The following is a 21,882-nucleotide window of genomic DNA, read 5'->3' as shown; positions in this document are numbered from 1 at the left end:
TCTCCTTATCACAAAAGTTCCATACCTTCTTGGTGTTTCTCCTGGTCATCTCCTCAGAGCACTGACTCTTTATTCTTCACCAAGCAGCCAGCTGACTCCAGTTCCCTCCCAACCAGCCACCCCACTCCTTTATAGCACTCTTCTTCTCACTGGTTACAGCTGAGGCCTGTTAAAGTCAGGCCTGTTCCTAATCTCTGATAATTGGCCCAGCTGCAACTCCTTAGGGGTGAGATTACTTTCTACACTATCTGTATTTTCTTATATTCTATCCCCCTACATATCAGTAACTGTGGGTTATAAAGCAATAAGTCAATATTGTTTCAATGCCATATGCATGTGAAATGTTTTTTCTATTAACAGCAATATTTTATAATTATTTGATGGCCATGTTTTATAGTTATTTTTCTACTTATTGCAATGGTAGTCTGTAAAATGTGTAAGCATTTTACATCTTACATGACTATGTAAGCATTTGAGGAGAAAAGCTGTGCTCATAAAGCAACACAGGACTCCCTTATTCTTTTACTAGTCTCCTAGTCACTACAAAATTCAAGTTATCTTAACTCTATGTTGAGAGTCCTCTTAGCATAGGAACATCTGGCAGGAAGCCAGCTGAACAATAAACTTCTCTATTCAAATAAAAAATTATACATTGACTTAACACTGGTTCTACTTTGTCTCTCCTCATCCTCCTCCAGGATCTAAATTAAATAATACAATACTTCTTTCAGAATCCTGGTGAATAATAAATAGCAATTCTGATGGAGAAAACTTCTTTGATGTTGTAGGAAATCGTATTTTAAAGGAATTTAAATAAAACATGTTAACTGTTGTAGGAAATCGTATTTTAAAGGAATTTAAATAAAACATGTTGTGGCAAAAAAGTAGAAATACCTGAAAAAATTATGAAAGCCAGTAAGCCTGAGACTTCATAAGGTTGCCAGCATGCTAATTATTCATTTACCTTGTAATCTTTACATCTTCATTATAAATGCAGTACTGGATGGATTATCCATAGCATCTTTCAGACAACTGAATTCGTTCACCATGAGTAGGATGTACTTCCAATAGAATGACTTAAAAAGATCTCTCTCCTACTTGAGAAAATTTTCAGCCCACATCCCTGCAGCTAAAAGAACAGATGACTAGACTCAGACTAATAAATTATCAGTTTACTGCTGGTGAAAATACATTAACACTTTTAGGAATCGAATTTCAAGTTAATTTCATTACAGCAAATCAAAATCCATTCATGTAAACAACATACATTTTTTTCCCACTGTCTGTGTGCTTCAGTAAAGTCTACTCCTCCAGACTGATGTATGATGCCAAACATTTTTCTGCCTAGGTACAGTATGGCTTACACAGACATGGAACTGAATGAACTTTTCCAATACTATTGCTGTGTTACAGTCTCCAGTTTCTCAGGCTTCTTCCCTACACCAGCAAGTAGATCCACTGTAAACGCTTCTTTGGGGGAGCAGTGTGTACATCACACCTTTTACCTCAAAGATCCATTTATTATGAACATGAAAAGATCACAAGGTAAATGAATAATTTACCGTGCTGGCTCAGATAGAATCATGGCCTGTACAGACCTAGGAAACTTCTGCTACCATGCATCCATATTATAAACAACATCCTACATCTTGTGTTGACAGAACAAAGCATCTTCATGCCAATGAGGGAACCTTGTGAGAGACCCCAAGTTAAAGAATAACTGAGAAATCCCTAAATTTAGAAAGACTTCCCAGAGCCTAACACCAATGACAGAAAAGGATTCTTCATGCATGAAGAGTAGCTTGCTTTACAGATGTTATTGAATGGAGGTACAAGTCAAACCGCTGATTTCTTTTTCCTATTAATTCACCAGACTCATGACAAGGGGTGGAAAAAACAAAGCAAGAAATTAACAGTTACACACTGATTAGACCAGTGATGGCTGTGAAATATATGAGTGTTTATCATTTCTTTCCAGATTTAACTTTTCAAGTACCAGTACCTATTCAGACAAAAAGAATGGAGTCCTGAAAACCCCAGAAGCAATCCACAGCTTTTTTTTCCAAACATTTGAGGAAGATGAAGTAAAAGTTCTGCCTTTCTTTTAATTTAAAACAAAACCCAGAGCAACTTTTGTTATTGCTTTGACCTGATACCTATGGCATAAGGGTCTCCTGCAGGAAGATACAAACCAATGAACCCCCCTTCCTCCTCACACCCCACTCACACCCACCAGGCAGCACCACTGACACAAGCAGCGCTCCAGGACGAATGCACTGAAGAAGCATAACAACATCTTGGTGATTGAGTTTCTCTGTGTGTGTTTTTCTGCTTTCATTTGTGTTTCTAAGTGTTTTTCCAGCGCTTAACTGCTCACAGATGGGATATTTGAGAAAAACATATGCAGCACCCCACGGAGACCCCATCAGAGTGCCATAATCCTCAGTTACGTCAGGAGCGATGCATGCAATGGTTCACTGGTGAGCAGATGCCAGCTCTATGCAGGGAACGCTGCTCCATTACCGCGGTGCTCCTGCAGCAGAACTTACAGGAGAGTAAGGCGGGTTTGCTTTTCAACAAAGCTGCCTTCACTCACTCACATTCTTGCTTTCATACCCAAATGTTCACTGGCACCAAAACTCACTGGTCTGAGCAGCCTGCCCAGCAGTGAGGCTGCAGGGTCAGAGTGTCACTGGTGTCCACCCATGGCCTCCCAGGATGGTCTGGGAGCCAAGGTGCTGGGAGGATGAGTCCTCTTCCTGTCAGATGGCAGCCAGAGGCAGCTATGTGTGGCTTCTTCCAGCCTTCAGGAGCTGCAGTTATCAATCTTTCCATCCTGAGAGCCGCCAGGCCCTAACCACGGCCCCTTAACCCAGGGCTCAGGAAAAGCTGCATTTAGACTTGACCCTTCCTACAGCCCCTTTCCTGCAATTTATTCCTCCTGGTGCTTTCCTACCCATACATTCCTAACTGGATCATCTTTAACAGTACTGCTGGAATTTTCTGCACACGCAATAGGAGGGATCAGACCCCACAGATTTTTCCAGCTACATCTCAGTCTATGGCTAGTACAGGAGACTGTGAGAGAATATTTTCAGAAAAACAAAATCCATTCTGGGTCAGCATGCAAAAAATAGCTTATCACAGACTTTTCTTCCTGATCCCTTTGTACTTTGCAGACACCCTAAAGTATAAGGTCATATTTTCTGTCTTAATCCCATTTAAGGAAACATTTTTGCGTACTTACAGTTTTTTAAGGCCTGGTAATCTTTTTACTCTCCAAATCTATTTTTTTTTTTCAGAAGTTTATAGCCAGTTATTTAATCCTCATAAAAATAAGTTAATCAGCCTTTTCTTGTACGAGATAGGACTTAATATTGTAAGGTCCAGAATTTTTTTCCAAAAAGATATCAGCCAGGCATAAGAGCATAGAGACTTCCCCAATCCTGTGCACACAAACCTGACTCCCACTGCATTCACTGCTTGCAGCCTACTTACTGCACATTAGGGGAGTAGAGGCCCAAATGCAGGACAGTGCATTACACTGGAAAAAGCAGCAGCTTTGTACTGAAAGCTTTATCACCATCTGCAAATTCACAATTCCTAGCTATGCATGTATTTTGGCTCACTTGATTCTTTTCCAAGTATTCCTTGATAAAATTCAGAATCAGCCTTCCAACTGAACTGGTTTCTTGTGCAGCTATAACTGATGCATTTATTCATTAGCTTTGGTAAAGCCCTAGGCACAGTGACAGCATGAATAATACACAAAGTAAAGCCCAACGTGTTCAAGAAATACCATAGTTTATTACAGAAAGCAAATAAAATGGGAATGGGGAAGTGGGGTGTCTCCCCCTTTCTCTTATTAACAAACATGTACAATCTACAATCTCAATAGGCAGGATAAGCAAGTTCCTTACTTTTCCCTGGATGTGTGCATATTAGAACATAAATGAGCTGAAATGCATATGGCATGTTCTATTCAAACCCTCCCATAAAACTGCATAGACTTCTATTAACTTAAATTTAGAAAAATAAACTACTTGTATTTTAGTTCTAAAGTTTATTCATTCGCTGTGATCTCCAATAATTTTGCTCATAACTCATACAGAGGAAAGGAGGTCACATAAACCTTGTAAAAATCTAATTGGAAGCAATAGTCTGAATTCATTAGTCCTATAAAAATTTAATTTAATCCTCCAATAGAACATAAACAGTAAAAAGTATTCTTACCAAGCTGATACACCTCTAAAACTTTCAACCAAATATCTTTGATGCATAGTGGGGCTTGTCCTCTACACTAAATAAAAAGAATCATCACCCATAAGACCTTCTCTACCCTCTGCTTTGCCTCATACAGAAGTTTATCTTGTATTTTCAGCAAAGTTCAGGTTGTGTGGTCATTGCAGCAGTATGAATTTGGTGAGTTTAAGGTAGCAGGGGCTTTGGGGTGGGAGGAGAGCTTTCTAGTGTGCTAAGATTTAACTCCCATTTAAGAGGAGGAAAAAGGCTGCCAGGCTGTTTCATCTTCTCACTAATGTCTCAATAAAATTAAAGATATATTTAATATAAAGACTAATGTCTTAATAAAATTAAAATAGGCATAATCTTTTACTAAAAGCTAAAGCCATATATAACAGGTTCTGTAAATCTATAAAGAAACACAGAGGGTTCTTTCTTTTTTTTAATTAATAAAGAGAAAGAAAACATTTTTTATACAGATCATGTAATGTACGAAATAATATACAGGATTTCCTACTTGCCTTGGGACTTATGTTCATTGTAAAACTACTCTTAAATAAATATGACACCATGATTTTTTGCAATTTATATTGTGGTGTTCCTTTAGTCAGCACTGTGTAAATTCAATTCAGGAATTGTACAGCAGGGTTAAGTACTTAGCAAGAAAATTAAGAGTCTTGATGACCTCCATACCACAGTGTTTCACAGGTTCCCACTGGACACTGAAATCACTGACAAATAAGCATTATATTTTTCTGAAGTTCACAATGGGAAGAGAATAAAATCCATGCACATAATAAGTGATGAAGCTGGCTATTGAACCAGCTATTTCAAGCAATATTTTAGTATTTTTATGCTAGTTTTTATATTTATGAACACTACATGGTCATCTCAATATGCAGTTTTTTCCTCCATAATGTATCATGTAGGGGTTTTTTTTTTGATTTTTAAAAAACATTTGCAGAGTAAATAGCAACACCCATGATAAAACTGAATTGTCTGAGATCATTAGGCAGGATATATACAGTCACTCCTTCATTAGCTCTCTCTTTGAGTAAATAACAATGGAAGTTATTTACAGATGCTAAAAATCAACAGTGGACACTCTTTACTTACTAGAAAGCGGCACCATAAAATAACTGTACAATTGCAAACAGAAGAAAGAGAGAAAGAAGGACAAAACATTTTTAAAAATCTGGAAAGATTTCAGTAAAGAAAAAAAAAAGATCCCAACACAACAACAAAACCCTCACATCCAACCAAACAGAAAAACCCCACACCACGCTACTAAAACATCCAGTAGGGGAAAAATAAACATGTAATTTTACCATAGATTAAAAAGCTGGTTTCTTACTTAGCCTCATAACCTCTTGACTGAGCTAATCCAGTGCTCAGACATTCAGTAATGACCTATCAGGCATTACTGTCCTATCCTGAGGATCCTTTCAACAAATGGTATTCCTTCTAGGACTGTAGAATGGAAAAACCCTCCCCAAATCAAATGGATCTATGCAGTTTGCTGCCATGACAGCCATGCTCAGCCACAAGGGCTCTCCCTGCCAGGGCACACTTGAACAGAAGTTACTCACAGTCCTCCTCTTACATTCCTGTCTTCCACCCAACACTTAGGCTTTTTTAACCAAGGAATATCTTCCCCCTGGTAAAACCTGATGCTTTCTCAATGCAAAAATCATTGAGGCTTCTCTGGGAACCTCCTGAGAGGGGAAAGTCCAGGGAGCTGTATGTCAAAACCTCTTGTCACTCAGAGCTACATGGTCAGAGCAGGCATTTTTATTCAACTCCATGTGTTTCCTCACTGCTTTCATCCCACAAGCACAAACAGCTAGGAAAATGCTCCTGGATTCACTGTAGGTGAAAGCATGCTCACAGCAGACCATGCCTGCCTTGGAGGTGCCAGAAAGGCAAGGATACATACAGAAACCACTTCCACCGTCAGCAACAACCTGGGATCCTCCAGCAAGCAAAGTTATTCCATCTCATACCTGAGCACTGCCTGCAGCGGAACAGGACATGGAATTGGAAAGCTGGACACAGAAGCTATACAATGTTCAAAACCTGGAAGTAATCTAGTAGAACAGATGGATAATTCATAGATAAGACCACCAGTCCTGAAGAGAGTCCATACCACCAGAACCTAGTGCAAGAGGATGACAACTGGCACATTCTTTTCAGTTACAGCACAATATTATTGCCATAGAATGGTTTGGGTTGGAAGGAATGCTAAAGACCATCTAGTTCCAGCCTCCCCACCATGGGCAGAGATACCTTCCAACAGACCAGGCTTCTCAGAGCTCCATCTAACCCAGCCTTGAAGGCTACCAGGGATGGAAAACCCACAGTTTCTTTCAGCAATCTGTTCCAGTGCCTCACTACCCTCATTGTAAAGAATTTCTTCCTAATATCTAACCTAAACGTACCCTCTATCAATTCAAAGACATAATCCCTTGTCCCGTCACTACAGGACCTTAGAAAAAGTCCCCCTCCATCTTTCTTGTAGGCCCCCATTATTATGGAATGCTGTGATAGTATTTTCCATGGAGCCTTCTCCTCTCCACACAGAACAAACCCAGTTCTTTCAGCCTGTCATCACAGGAGAGGTACTCCATCCCTCTGATCATCTTTGTGGTCCTCCTTTAGACTTGTTCCAGCAGTTGCCTGTCCTTCTTATGCTGGGTGCAGCACTGCAGCTGGGGTCTCAGCAGAGCAGAGCAGAGCAGAGCAGAGCAGAGCAGAGCAGAGCAGAGGGGCAGAATCCCCTCCCTCCCCTGCTGCCCACACTGCTTTGGATGCAGCCCAGGACATGTTTGGCTCTCTGGGCTGGGAGTGCCCATGGCTGGGTCATGTCAGATTTTGTTCCCCAAAATCCCCAAACCCTTCTCCAAAGGGCTGCTCTCAAATCATTCTCCACCCAGCCCATATTTGTTCTTAGGATTTCCCTGACACAAGTGAATATTGTTTACAATACTTAAAAATACAAAGACTTTTGTTTCCACCAATTATATACATCCTCCAACACGACCTGAAAAACCTTATCACTAATATGAAGGCACCTTTCCCACTCAAAGTGAAATATATCTCAGCCAACAGGCTCAGCAGAGAGCTGGAACTTCACATCAGCCCTTGTAAAGCCTTAAAAATATTAGCAAGTTAGGATCCATAGGATACATACTCTTTCTGCTGAACATATGAAAAGGGCATATTTCACAGCTACAGCAGAAACCCATCTCCTCACATCAGCAAAAAAAGCCCAGCAAAACACAGAAATGCAGAGCTGGCCTTAGCTGGAGTCAGCAAGCAAAGATGCCTGGTTGCATTGATGGACCGTGTAATAGGCCTGATGCTTTGATGAATATTCACCCTTACAGACCTTTTCTTCACCTTCTCAGACAGCTTCCAAAAATACCATAGAAAGTTATTTGCAGCGCAGTGCCTCTCCTTTGCCAAAGTTTCCTAAAACACTAAAGCCGAATATAATATTTTGAGTGGGGGAAAGTCTAGATAATGGTGAAATGTCACATTGAAGAGAGAAGCACAGAATAGAATAATGTTTCAATAGGATTTTTTCGCCACATTAAAATTCATCCAATATATAAAATGGAATGGCTCTGCAATTGAAACAAATGTTTCATTTAACTTAAATTTTCTATTTTATCAAAATTTAAGCAACTCCACATCTCAAAACTTTACTCCTAATATAAATTTTATTCCTTTTCAGCACTCGTGATACTTAAGCTTACTAAAATATAACAAGTTAATATCTGGTAAAGATCGTTTCAATTTACAAAAGGTTGAAGGTTGCAAATGAGTGAATTTATTTAAAGATATACTTGAAAATTTACATTGACATTTGAACGTGAGTTTATTCGGTGCACACCAAAACAGATTGGCTCTTTTACCTAGACACCTGAGAAATCACCCACTTCTAAATAACAGCAAGCAGATGGAGTAATTTCTAATTTCTCAAAATTAGCTGCAGAAGAAGCTTATTAAAGCCCTGCAGTAAATGTGCAACTTCATGTTCTTCCTCAAAATTCAAGATAAATATGACATTAAATGAAAGGACACATTTTAATATAACATTTAGGAAAAAATTTTGACTAATTTTAACTGACTTCTGAACCATGTCTGAACTGGATTCAAATGACAAATAGTTGGCGTTTATCTGCAAGTGTTGTTCCTGCATCATAGATATGCTCATCTGATCCTGAAAAAATACACTCCATCTCTTCACAGAGTGGAAGCAGCTGCAGTGACAACTCATTTTTGGCAACTTTAGTCCCTATCTACTTGTAGATAGCAGAAGCAGCCTCAATCACATATTGAAACTAATTAACAAACCCACTAAACTACACCATAGCAAATACAGATGCCAGCTTCATCAGCAAGAGCAAATATCTAACTGTTACACTGCATTTCCACAGCAATTTGGAAGAAATTTTATGGCAGAGGACAGCAGGCCTGTCCATCTCAGATCTTCACATGGATCTCTTACCCCACCTTTTTCAATTCATTTCAAAGGCAGATAATCTGGACTGTGTGCATTAGACCACAGTATTAATAAAAATTAATTATTGCAGGAGGAGCATTACAATTCAGCAGATGCCACAATACTGAAAATAAAATTCCATCTCTGTGCAGTGCTGCACAAGGGAGATTTATGCATTTTCTTTGAAACTTCATGCTAGGCAGGAGAATTTTCTGTGTTCAGTACAAGAGAGCACACTGTGATTGAGACCCCACAATAGGAGCAGAAGCATGAAGTGCTGTAACAGCAGCATTAGCAGTACAAAGCAAGCCACAGTGCAAAACAAATCTTTTGCATGTGACTAACTTGCTTTGGAAGCGGAGGGACTTGAGAAGAACAGGGTGGAACAGATCCTGGTTCACGAGGAATAAAAAAATTAAAATCTTGTCTAGTGGGTCTGAAACTCATTACACCTTGAAATACCCAAAACCGATGGTTTTTGGTCAATCAGCATGGAATGCTCCAAAAGCATGTTTAAAGTGAGGCAACCACTGTACAGTGAGAGATCCTCGAAAATCCTGCTCAGACTTTTTCTTTTGTACCCTTCCTCCTACTGAAAGGGAAATACAGAGCAAGAAAAACCCAAGAGGTCAGGACACGAACGCAAGAAGTCCTGAAACCTGAGAGTGCGATAATCTGGAAAAGGAAGACCTTTTCTAAACCACCAGCAGCCGTTCTGAGGATCCCATACAGAGAACAACAGAGAAGCCAATGCTGCTACAAAGGGACAGCAAAGGCAGCCCCCACTCTCAGGAGTGGACTTGAGAAGGACCACAAGTTTTCTTTTACCATGGACTAGCAACAGCACGTATACCCTCACTGCTTAAATAAAGAAACATCCTTAGGAATGTTTAAATTAAACTAATGTGGCTCAGATGCAAGAGGAGATTTTGCTTGGCTCAAGCACTACTCTATCTGAGATTACCACTAGCACCACCACCCTAAACCCTGTTATCCTGGTAGGAATCAGATAAAACACACAGATCAGACTACACAGCACAAAAAGGTTCTTAAATTTCTATATTACTTTGCTAATTATCAAGAGGTAAAACCTCCTGAAGCAAGTCAAACTGACTGGAAGCTTTTCCTGTTCCAAATTATTCCATCATAATAATAATGGTAATAATAATAGTAAGAATAAGAAGCCCTACTACACGATATAACAGTAAACCTAAACTTGGTAATGCGAAGTGCTGTAATGCTGTCCCAAGCCAGCAGACAGAAAGCTGAATTAATCTCCGCTGTTCCACATGGGCTTGTTAAACCGCAGCAGAGTGAAAACAAAAAGACCATGTTATTGTCGCTCAGCGCTGCCACTGAGAGCCCAGTGGGGAGCCACGACACCTCGCATGAACCACGCTTATTTCACAGCGCTGCTGTTGGCAAGACCCTGTGAAGAGCATCTGAAACAAGTGGTGCAGTTATTCATGAGCTAAATGGATGCCAGAAACAACACAAAGAGGATAAAGGGATAGCGAAAGAAATTTGCACCTCTCTTTTCGTCTGGCAGAGCCAGTAGGTGGAAGAGACAGATCTGTTTCTCTGTATCCTGATGTCTGCATTGGCACGGAGGTTTTGGCCAAACCAGGAAACAGCTTCGGCTCTCATATCCACTCTAAAACTGGGCTTGAAAACACTCTCAGTGCCAGAAGAGAGAGAAGGAAGTTGAGGACTTTTCCTACAGCTCCACGGATCAATGCATGTATCCTCTAAATGATGAAAAACAAACAGCATAAACTGGAGCAAAGTCATTACACAGGATCTATCCTTACAGCAGGGATATAGTGGAGAGACTCTCTGTAACAATGACCTAGACAGATATTAAAGTAGCAGGTGTCGCATACATCTGGGAGACAGACAAAGCACTATTAATCTCAAAGAAAAATAATGCAGCGTGATAACATGACATCTGGTCATGCACAATAAACACACTGTAAAACATTTATTCCTCCCTATTTGCTATGTAAGCAATGACGCTTTTAATTATCCACATCAAATCCAGGTTCAGAAGATGGCAATGAAAACATTTGAAATATCTGGAAAATGCTTACACATGTATTTTATACTTAGTAAAAAAGGGTGTTAGTGCTTGTGGACCTGATTCTGTCCATGTTTATCAAGTTTTCCTCTTGAAGTCAATGGTTATCTGTGCACAGGAGAGAGCAGATTTTTTTAAGCAGAATTCTAAAAGTGAAAATAAAGTTCTACCAGTGTCATTTCAAATCATGTTTGAATCTGGCTTTGTTCTTTTGTTCTTTGCTTGAGCATTTCTGTGCCCTTTTTGTGAGTTATTTGCCTGTTTTTTAGTCCATTCAAAAAAGAGATGGCCTTAAAATGTCTTAAAAAACAAAAAAACCCCACAAGACTCAATGACACTTTCCCAGTGCACAGAGCAAGCACCAATGCGGAATTAAGCATGTTTGGTCACCAAGAACATAAACATTAACTGTGCTGAAAACAGCAGCAGTTTTTCTTAAAGCAAGGTAAAAAAACCAAAAAAAAAAAAAAAACAACACCAAAAGCAAAGCAAACAAGTCCGCACAAAGGCCACCCCCACCCCAACACTCCCATCCTAGTCAAGTTAAGATGTCTTTCTGAACTAGTCTGAACTCCACTAATAGCTAAATATATTACATTTATGGGTGCTTATTTAGAACTATAAATTGGGTTCCTTAAACAGCCTTGAAAAGAATTCAAATTCTTTTTATAGGGTATAATGTTCTCCTTGCTGAATTTTCTACTGTATCTCCAAATGCTGACAAAATCCGGCTTCATGTGTTCTATAAGCCAATATATTTCACCAGTTTCAGGAACAAAAAAAAGGTCATACTCTCACATTGTTACACACACCATTTCACTCTGAAGTAAAGCTGGAGCTATCACATTAGCTGCTAATCACTAAGTCCACTCCCTCTTCTGTTGAAAATGGAGTGAAATTTAATGGATTTACCATAAGGAAGGGTGCAGAAAGCAAACTGTCAGCAAACTGGACTGAATCTTGTCCTGATTACTTCAGCTTGGAGATGTTTCAAGACCCATTACATAATGCTCTTTTATTTCACCTGACATGGCAATTGCTCTTTCAAGCATGATTTATATAAATCGAGAAAGCATCTTGAGTTCTCCTTTCTGAAAGCCTTATCTTCAAGACAGCAGTTCCACCCCCTGCTTCAGAGTGACAGATCTAGGCCCAGATCATGGTGCAAAACTGGTCCCTGCAGCTGTCCAAAGACTCGATTCATTCAGAACACACAGCCCAACAGCAGCATAAAACCCATGTCTCTCTTGACAAAGCCCAAAGGAGAGGCTCAAGGAAAGCTACACACCGTTTGAGCGATTTTACAATTTATCCACTGCTTAGGAGAGAACCTTTGATGCTTTAGCCAAAGCCCTCAGAGAACACTTTAAGAGGCAACAGAGGGAATAAAAGCTTGACTTTCTGACAAGCAGGTGGCTGCTCAAGGTCCACCAGTAAACAGTGGTATTTATCTAAGATTTTGAAACTTCACCTCTGCCTTGGGGCACTAGGAGACCATTATCGTAATTTCCTCCAAACTCTCTGAAACAAATACTAATACCAGAAAAAAAAAAAATCCATTATCTCTGGATTTTAAGAGGCCAACAGTCTGACAATCCAAATAAAGTGATTACAGGGCAGTGTTAGCATCCTCTGAAAAAAAGGATCCTATGAACAAAGACCGCTTGAGTAACAAGCTTGAGTAACCTAATACAACTGAAGGCAATGCCTCGTGTCTCCAGGCAAAAAAGAAGCAGTGAAACATGGAAGAAATAGTCCAAAGTGAAAACAGACTCAAAATTTCATTCTTGTGATAAATAGCCCAATGTATTTTTTAAAACCCCAAGAGCAGTAGTGCCTTTAAGCCAGGCTTCTAATTAGCCACACATAATTGAAATATGCAGCTGTTAAAACTCTGAGGATAAAAATAAGCACAAGAATAATTTTCTACTTGCACGTGCATTTCTCTGTCAATTAGTTATGAGATGCTCTATTTCTGAATGCCTAAGTTCATTTAAGATCTTTTACTACTATAATTGAGGGAAAACAGAAAGAAGTGTCATTGTCATCTGACCCATTTCAATTTATAAGTGGAAATGATTGTTAAACAAGTGACCGTTTTCATAATTAAACTCTTACAAGAATTATTTCTTAACCATTTGAAGATGCCTAGGTTACACTGGTCATCACTCTTCAGAGAAAACAATACCACAAATTGCCATTATATTTTGAGAGAAACCAGGATTTAAAAGACTTATGCATGCTGTCTTAGAATGAGCTGGACACATGGAGCACATGGAGCCCACGTGTTTCCTTTATTTAGGAAGTAGTAAAATGCAACATGTTACAAAAATTAAATTGTTTAGCAAACTCACCATTTTTAATAATGGCTACTATAATTTCCCAATAAACATTCCTAACACAGTTTTACTAAATGCCCAGAAAAGTAACAAGTCTCACACTTAGCAGGTAACAAAATAACCTGTGCTCGATATAAATACTGGGAAATGGACAAGAAGGTAGTTACAAAACATTACATATTAATCAACACTACCGAGAGGAGAAGGCCAGGATATACCCCAGGATGCATGCCAGGATATATGGCTTTAACAGTAGACTGATATGACAGAAATGCATGAGAAAGAGCATCACTTTCTGTTGCTAATAAATCTAGCTCTGTGAGTAAAAATTGATACAAATTACCCTTAATTATCTATCATTAAGAACAAAAAAAAAAAAAGTGGCATACTACATAATACATCAAGGTTCGGAAAAGTGGAATCTTAAAACTGAACTTATAGGTGTCTACATTGTTAAAACAAAAAGCTACTCAGTAGTCAGCTGGATTTTAAAAAGGTTATCTGTAGTTTTTACTGCAATCTTAGGAAGAGATCTTTATTTCTTATGAAAGAAATTTGGAGAAGAACAAGGTAGAAATACCAATCCCTTTTTTTCCTTGCTCTTTAAAACATAAACAAATGCTCTCTTGCTCTTCATAACATGGTTAAGGCATTTAAAATTAATAAAGTTCAATTAGAACACCTGTGAAGCCTGAATTAAATTTCAGAACTGCCAGTCAGGTAAGAAGTCAGCTGCAGGAGAAACATGCTTACTCTCAAATTACAAACCGAAGCACCACCACACTTCAAGGGCGCTGGAAACCTGTGTTCTACACACATGGAACAGCGTAAGCCTCATAACTCTAGTTTTTTATAATATTGTTAAGAAACTAAGTGGCACATACCATTTCAAGAATTTGGATATTCAGAGATTGCCAAGTACCAAAATACTCAGTAAGCCTGTCTTGATTGTAGAATCATGTTTAGGAACAAGTTCTGGAGTTATGACAGAGGTTTCCAAAAGGCCAGCAGGACCAGGGCAGTGACTGACCCTCTGTACTCAGCCCTTGTGAGGACACAACTCAAATCCTGTGTTCAGTTTTGGGTCCCTCTCTGCAAGAAAGATATTGAAATGCTGGAGTGTATCCAGAGAAGGGCAATCAGGCTGGTGAAGGGTCTGGAGAACAAATCTGATGAGGAGCAGCTGAGAGAGGTAGGGGTGTTTAGCCTGGAGAAAAGGAGACTCAACGGAGACCTTATCACTCTCCACAACCACCTGAAAGGAGTCTGTAGCCAGGTGGAGGTCAGCCTCTTGTCCCAAGTAACAAACAACAGAACAAGAGCAAATGGCCTCAAGTTGCACCAGGGGATGTTTAGATTGGATATTAGGAAAAAAGTCTTCACAGAAAGACTTGTGAAGCATCAGAACAGGCTGCACAGGGAAGTGGTGGAGTCACCATCCCTGGAGGTGTTTAGAAGATGCCTAGATGTGCTGCTGTTCAGTGGAGACATGGGTTAGTGGTGGGCTTGACAGTGCTGGGCTGATGGTTGGACTCAATGACCTGAAAAGTCTTTTCCAACCTGAATGATTCTTTGATTCTGTAACAGAAATGCACTTTACGGAGTAATCCTTATGCAAAATCCAGAGGTACTTGCATTTCTTTCTCAACAGAATGTTATCATTTTAAGGCTACCTCACCAAAGCAGTTTGTTTTAGAAAATTATCATAAATATTTATTACAAAAAGAACCCTGCAGAATTTGACTCTGTCTTCCTGTGTTCCTCAGTCATATATGGTGACATTATAAATCAATGAAGAAGTTCACTTCTACAGCTTAGCAAACAGCAGCAGAGACAAAAACAACTCCATCTTCTGCAAATTTTGTTACCAGTTAACACTTTTTTAGTTTATTTTCTAAAAAAACCCACATTTATTATGCAGAAAGTCAATTAGCCAAGATTTGGAACAGACATTTGTGACCATTGCTATTCTAAGACAAATTCTAATCAAACAGATGGACAAACTAAAGACCAAGACAGAGAATTATCAATAGCTTACATCCAGTATCTTTTACTGTATATTAACAAGAATCCTATTGAAGCCAAAATCTCCCTTGTGCTTTTGAGAAGTAAAAATCTAAAAACACTAAGAAAAGGTAATCAAATGCTATGTTTTGCCTTCTGGTGCTAGTTTTGTGGAATATTTCAACATAAAGATGGAAACTGATTGCTCATGAATTTCAGATGGTGAAGGAAGCAGGTCTTTACAACTGCACATGAGATTCTGTTCATGATTTTAAATTTCATAAGATTCTTACATTCCATCATCATGAAATGAAAACAAATTAAACCAGGGTTTACTCTGCACATGGTTCTCTTGGAATCATCCCAGAACCAATGGTAATAGAAGCAGTAAATATCAAAAATTTAACCAGTAGTATTACCTTTGGTGATTTAAGTAGAAATAAATGAGCCTCAAGTGTTCTTTCAAAAGGAAGGATGGAGTATGCAACCAGCACACTGAACTAGTGAGCAACTGAGAACAATTTAAAGAATCTTCCGAAGTGCATTAACTTAGTAATGAATTCAGTAGTAAGGCCAGAATATACTATCATTTGATATCCACAACAGTTTACCAATCAGAATATTTATGTATTTTAAATGTATATGCAACATTCAAGAAATATATCCAGACAATTGTATTTTGATGGTTTTATTTCCATGATGAACTACAACAAGTATTAGAAGTCTAAATTCATTTCTAAAATCAATTGTTCATATTAGCCACCAACTCAAAATCTCATTGTTTTATTTGCTACAAAATCAAAAAGCCATCCAACAGAAACCACTTTCCCGGGAGGTACTAACAGTCTGCAATAATTTGATTCATCTGGCAAAGGAAAACACTTCAGCTTCTTTATCATCTTCTGCAGGTGTGCTTTCTAGATCATGATTCACTCCAGAAAGACCCTGCCAATACACCTGCAGTGTCTCAGCTGACTGCACTGAAGGGCAAGAGTCCTTAAACTTTTGCTGTTGTGTGTTTTTTTTGGGTTTTGTTTTGTTTTTTTTTTTTTTTTTTTTTTTTTTTGGGATTGTTCAATTAATTGTTAATCCAATAAACAGCATGTGATTTTGTCTGGGACAGACTCATCACTCTTTTTTTCTTAATCCCCAAGTTTTGTTCTTCCCTAGAAATGACATCAGATTATCTCTGCACTTGCATGATTAGCTTCATAAAAAACCTTTTTGGTAAAACCAATTGATTTTGTCAATTTTGCCCATTAACCTTGCCATTCTAACAAGTCCATATTTTACTGGGACAATCTTTAGCTAGTCTTTTCATCATATTTTCTCAGGACCCTATTCAAAATTAGCATATCCAGGTAAAAATATATGCTACCCTTTTTTTTAAGAGAAGTTTTTTTCAGGCTCCTAAGTCTGCAATGTTCTTAAGGTCCTCTTTAGGCAGGTCATGTAATTGATTTACATGCAGCACAATTTCTGTAGACTAAATATTTATCTTGATCAAGAGCTGTAAATGTTGTTAATACATGCATATTATTAAATTCCTTTGGAGATTATATAATTTGGGACAAATCCCACTGGTTTCACTCATATAAAGAGTTCCACTGATGACAATAGAATTCTGAGAGCAATTATGAACAAGACTTGATTGTGTTGACCAAAATACAAAGATCTTCCGTACCTTGAAGGGTGGGGGCAATGGTACTAGGTCATATACAAATGCTCTAAACAATCACATCTTACAGCAGAAGCTTCCAAATCCCTACAAAACTCTTGAGAACATTCTTCCCCAACTTTTAATTTGTGCTGGTGGTTGAAAGTTTGATTAGCACTTTATGTTTAATGGCACATTGTTACTGTCTATAAGCTCTACAACTGTTGAGGCTGTGTGCGGCTGCCATCGAGAAGAATTCCTAGCAATATTCCAACCTAAAATACGTGAGCACACCCAGGTATTTTTGGCACACCTACACAGAGAGGGACAAGAAACAAAGCATATGTCATGTCTCTTACAAGGTGCAGCAGGAGCAATTACAAGCCAATTGCTTCTGATAGTGTCCTCATCACCCCTAGCCAGAGATGATTGGCATTGATGCAGCTTGATACATTATTCAGTCAGCAATACTTTGTCATGTATGTGTTTATCTGCTAGAAAACAGTGTTTATTAGGAAAGAAAACTGATCTAGTTGTTCCTAAATTGTAGCTACATGACAAGAAGTCGATTAGAAATAACTACTAAGAGAATCTGTTTCTGGAGCTTCTACTCTACACCAATCTACATTATTGAACTCCTCCCCTTCCTCCCTGTTCTGTTTTGGGGTTTTGGAGTAAGGGGAAGGTTAGGTTGGTTTTGGTTTTGTTTTGCTTCCCTTTAAAATGCAGTGTGCTCTTAAGGCTAGCTGGAGCTTTTTAAAACCTGGCAATGGTGAAGGGCAAGATTAAGAGTCACAAAGGAATGGGAAAATCTACAATTTGTTGACATCCTGATCTGCTGGTACAAGAAGCCTTGGTCAAATAAACACTACTTATCTTAGTGTATGCTCTGTGTGACATTAGAAACATGATGTATTATTCCCATTTGGAGAAATTATAAACAAAGATTAACCAAGTTTTCTAAAAATTCCAATGCCAGTCCTGTCAATCATACAGTGCCTAGTATAAAAAAAAGCCTACAAAAAAGATTATTATCACAGAGTAGAAAGACTTTGGAATCAGATTTAAAGGAGCAGGGATTTTAAAGGTACCTGAATTACTGGGAGGAAGAAAAGCTTTCAGGGCCTGATCTGTGACCTGCACTTCTCCACTTCTGACATTAGTAGTGCAGGACACAACAGCTTCTTTACCCAAAACCAGTTTTTGGCACCCTCTAGAGGTTTTGCTCCCACAAAGAAACAATTCAGAAGATAGCTACTTTTAAAATTTAGAAGAGCTTACAACCTAGAACTCAAGCCTTGAACCAGTGAAGCTTTTTACAAAAAGGTTTATGCAAGAATGCAAAGCTAATACATCACAAAATCAATTCTGGTTTCATTCTTTGTGATCAGATTGCTCATCTCAGTCCATCAGCCCAGGACTTTTGGATTTGTAAGAACAACTAGAAAATCGGATGACAATTAATTCCCCCCTGTTAAAACACAGGGAATCACCACATAACTGTGTCTTTATAAAAAATAATGTTTCACTTAGTTTATGAGAAAATTAACCAACCTGGAAGACAGCTAGTGAAATAATAGCTCACCCATCTATGCAACACTGTAAAATAATATTCCAAACCTCTACTGTCACATGGATGTATTTCTATAAAGTGGAAGTTAGATTTTGTTCATGTTCTCTAAATAAAAGCAGAATTAATGGTCCATTTTGCCATCATTTTTCCAGACATCGTCCCACAAAATCCTGTCCATACAAAATATGAAGGGAAAAGAGCTTTCTGTTGAAAAACTGCCTTCTGACTTTTTGACAAAGTTAGTGCTAGGATGCCATTTTCTATACTATATAACCAGTATAACTAGTTCTATACTGTATAATTCTTCAGATCTCAGTAGATCGTGCTCTTCAAGTCCAACACAAATATGATCAGGAATGAAGCATTCATTTTCTGCTATTATCACTTTATATCTAAAAATAGAGGCTATTTCTAGCAGATTTACACAACTTCCTAAAACAAAGCAGAAGGCATTAGCTCATTTTAGATGCTTCATTATGAAAGAAAAAAATCCCAACAAAACACTCTGCAATCTGAATATTGAAGAAGCATTTCTCATCATCAATTATATCACAGAAATTCTGACTGTGAAGTGTTTATTTTTAGAATCCTTTGAAATTGCAAGCCATTAATCCAGAGCTTTCCAACCACTGGTCTTTTGCTGCAAACATCTTGCCTTGATTTTCTTAAGAAAGCAAACTTAAAAAACCCCACAACACACAGGTTAGGGTGTCCAGGGTATCCCAGGAGTAAAAATAAAAAGAAGGAATGCTATATCCTTGGCCCAGTTCTTTTCAACATGTCCATTAAGCATCTGGATGCAGGACTCAAAGGAATGCTAAATAAGCTTGCTGATGACACTAAATGGCAAGGAGCTCTTGACTCCCTTGATGGAAGAGAGGCCCTGCAGAGAGATCTCAACAATCACCAACTGTATGAAGTTCAACAAGGAAACATGCTGGGTTCTGCCCCTGGAAGTATGGACAGACTGACTGGAAACAAGATCCTGGAAAGCAGTGCTATGGGAAGGTCCCTGGGGGTCCTGGTCAGCGACAAGTTGAACACGAGTCAGCATTGCCCTCGCCAACCCTGCCCTGGGGTGCATCAGGCACAGCATCACCAGCTGGGCAAGGGAGGGGATTGTCCCACTCTGTTCTACACTGGGGCAGCCTCACCTCGAGTGCTGGGGGCAGTTTTTGGTGCCACAATATAAGAAAGGCATTAAGCTGCTATAGAGTATCCAGAAGACAGGCACAAGGATGGTGAAGGGTTTGGAGGGGAAGCCATGTGAGGAGCAGCTGAAGTCACTTGGTCTGTTCAGCCTGGAGAAGAGGAGACTTGAGGGGCGACCTCACTGCAGTCACAACTTCCTCATAAGTGGAAGAAGAGGAGCAAGTGCCAATCTCTTCACTCTCGTGACCAGCAATAGGACTTGACGAAACAGCACAAAACTGAGTCAGGGAAGATTTAGGTTGGATACCAGGAGGAAGTTTTTCACCCAGATATTGGTTGGGCATTGGAAAAGGCTCCCCAGGGGAGTGGTCACAGCACCAAGACAGTCTGAGTTCAAGAAGCATAAGGGAAATGCTCTCAGGAACACGGTGTGGTCCTTGGAGTGCCCTGCACAGGGCCAGGAGTTGAATTTGATGATCCTGACAGGTTCCTTCCAACACAGTACAAGCATTTTCTATGATTCTGTACATATACCTCTCCAGTTCCAGTATCAGACTAATTTGAGACATACTCATCACTTTATTTAAATTAGACTGCCGCATCAGTGACTGGTGAAATGAAATGAAGACCAATTGTTAACAAAAATCATACAGCATCTGCTTCAGAGAAAACTGTAATGAGACTCTTGAAACATCCTGATGATGGCTCCTAAGGGACACTAGTCTAGCTAATGTGAATTCTGAATTTCAGGAGACAAGCTCCTGAATGTAGAAAAGGCAGTCTCAGACAAGGCTGAATGGCTCTGCACAGGCACATTTACTGCAGTCTTTTGGGGTCTGCTGGAAATCATGCAAAGCTCCTTTACATCCTGAAATGCCTATGTCTTCAGGCATCATTAGAGTATTTCCTTTCCATCTGCCTGTCAAGAAACAAGCCATGGTAATTAATGCAAGTGACATCCTTGGGATGACCACCACATTCAATGAACAATCTGACGACCACATACAGATTCCCATTTGCAGAGAAACAAGTTGTCTATTGTGTTAAAAGCAAGCATCAATGGAAACATATCAGACCCACGCCCAAAATTCTTCCATGGTCTAAACAGCTTCCATTCCTGGTTTAAAGCCTTGTTCTTTGTTCAATATTCAGTAACAGTTAAACTGATATTACAGTCCATTAATATCTGAATTTCTTTGAGACAATGGAGATGTCAACACTTAAGTCAAAGAATGTGAATTATGAAATAAGCAGAACTGTGCACAGATTTTCAGACATGGCTTCATGAGTAATGCACAGAATGAAAAAGTCACTTCCCTCTGAAGGCCGGGAAGTTGTTGGATCTTTTCTGCCCTGAGAGCACACTGCTGCCATCCACCAGGAACTTTCAGATCCTTCTCTGCAAAGCAGCTTGCCAGCCAGCCAGCCTCAGCATATAACTGGCACAAGAGGTTATTCCAACCCAGGTGCAAAACTTGGCATTTTGTCTTCATTGAACTTCACAAGGTTTTCTTCTTCTCTTTTCTCCAACCTGGTAACACGTTTCTGAACAGCAGCACAATCCTCTGGTGTATGAGCCAGATACACCATTTTATCAGTCTGGTGTATCCTCTGAGTTTTGTATCAGCTGCAAACTTGCTGAGTGTGGCTCAGTGTCCCATCACTGAGATCAGGAACAAACACAAATGTTCAACAACACAGGACACAACAGAAACCCTTGGTGTATACTATTAGTGCCTAGCCTCCAGCTAGGTGTCATTGTTGCTGACAACAATCCTTGGGCCCAGCAGATCTGACAGTTTTCAGCCCATGTCAGTGTTCATTTTTTTCCTCCATACTTTTAAAGAATGAGTACGAATCGATTATGGAATGCTGTCAAAAATCTCCCACAAGGTCAAAATAAATTACACTTGTTGCTCTTCCTTCATCCTCCATGGCCATCTTATCTCACCATAGAAGGCCATCAGGCTGGCAAAGTTTGTCTTCTCCTTCATAAATCATTATGACTACTCCCAGTCACCTTCTTGTCCTTCATATGTTTGGAAAGTGTTTCTGGGAGGATTTTCTCCATCACCTTCCCAAGGACAGAGGTGAGGCTGACTTGACTGTAGTTCTCCAGATTATCCTTCTCGACAGCAGGGATGATGTCTGCTTTCCTCCAGTCCTCAGGAAATTCCCATGATAGCCATGACCTTTCAAAGATAATTATTAGAGATTTTAAATCTCACATAATTAGTAGGTAAGTAGAATTTTTAAAGTAGATGATGGGCAGATGCCATGATAAAGAGGATTGGTATAAACTCCTCCACTCTTCAGTGAGCAAATATGGCA

This window comes from Ammospiza caudacuta, chromosome 1 (assembly GCF_027887145.1).
Source record: "Ammospiza caudacuta isolate bAmmCau1 chromosome 1, bAmmCau1.pri, whole genome shotgun sequence".
In the NCBI taxonomy this organism is placed as follows: Eukaryota; Metazoa; Chordata; class Aves; order Passeriformes; family Passerellidae; genus Ammospiza; species Ammospiza caudacuta.
The sequence above is the reverse complement of the archived record's forward strand: the minus strand, read 5'-3'. Positions refer to the sequence as shown.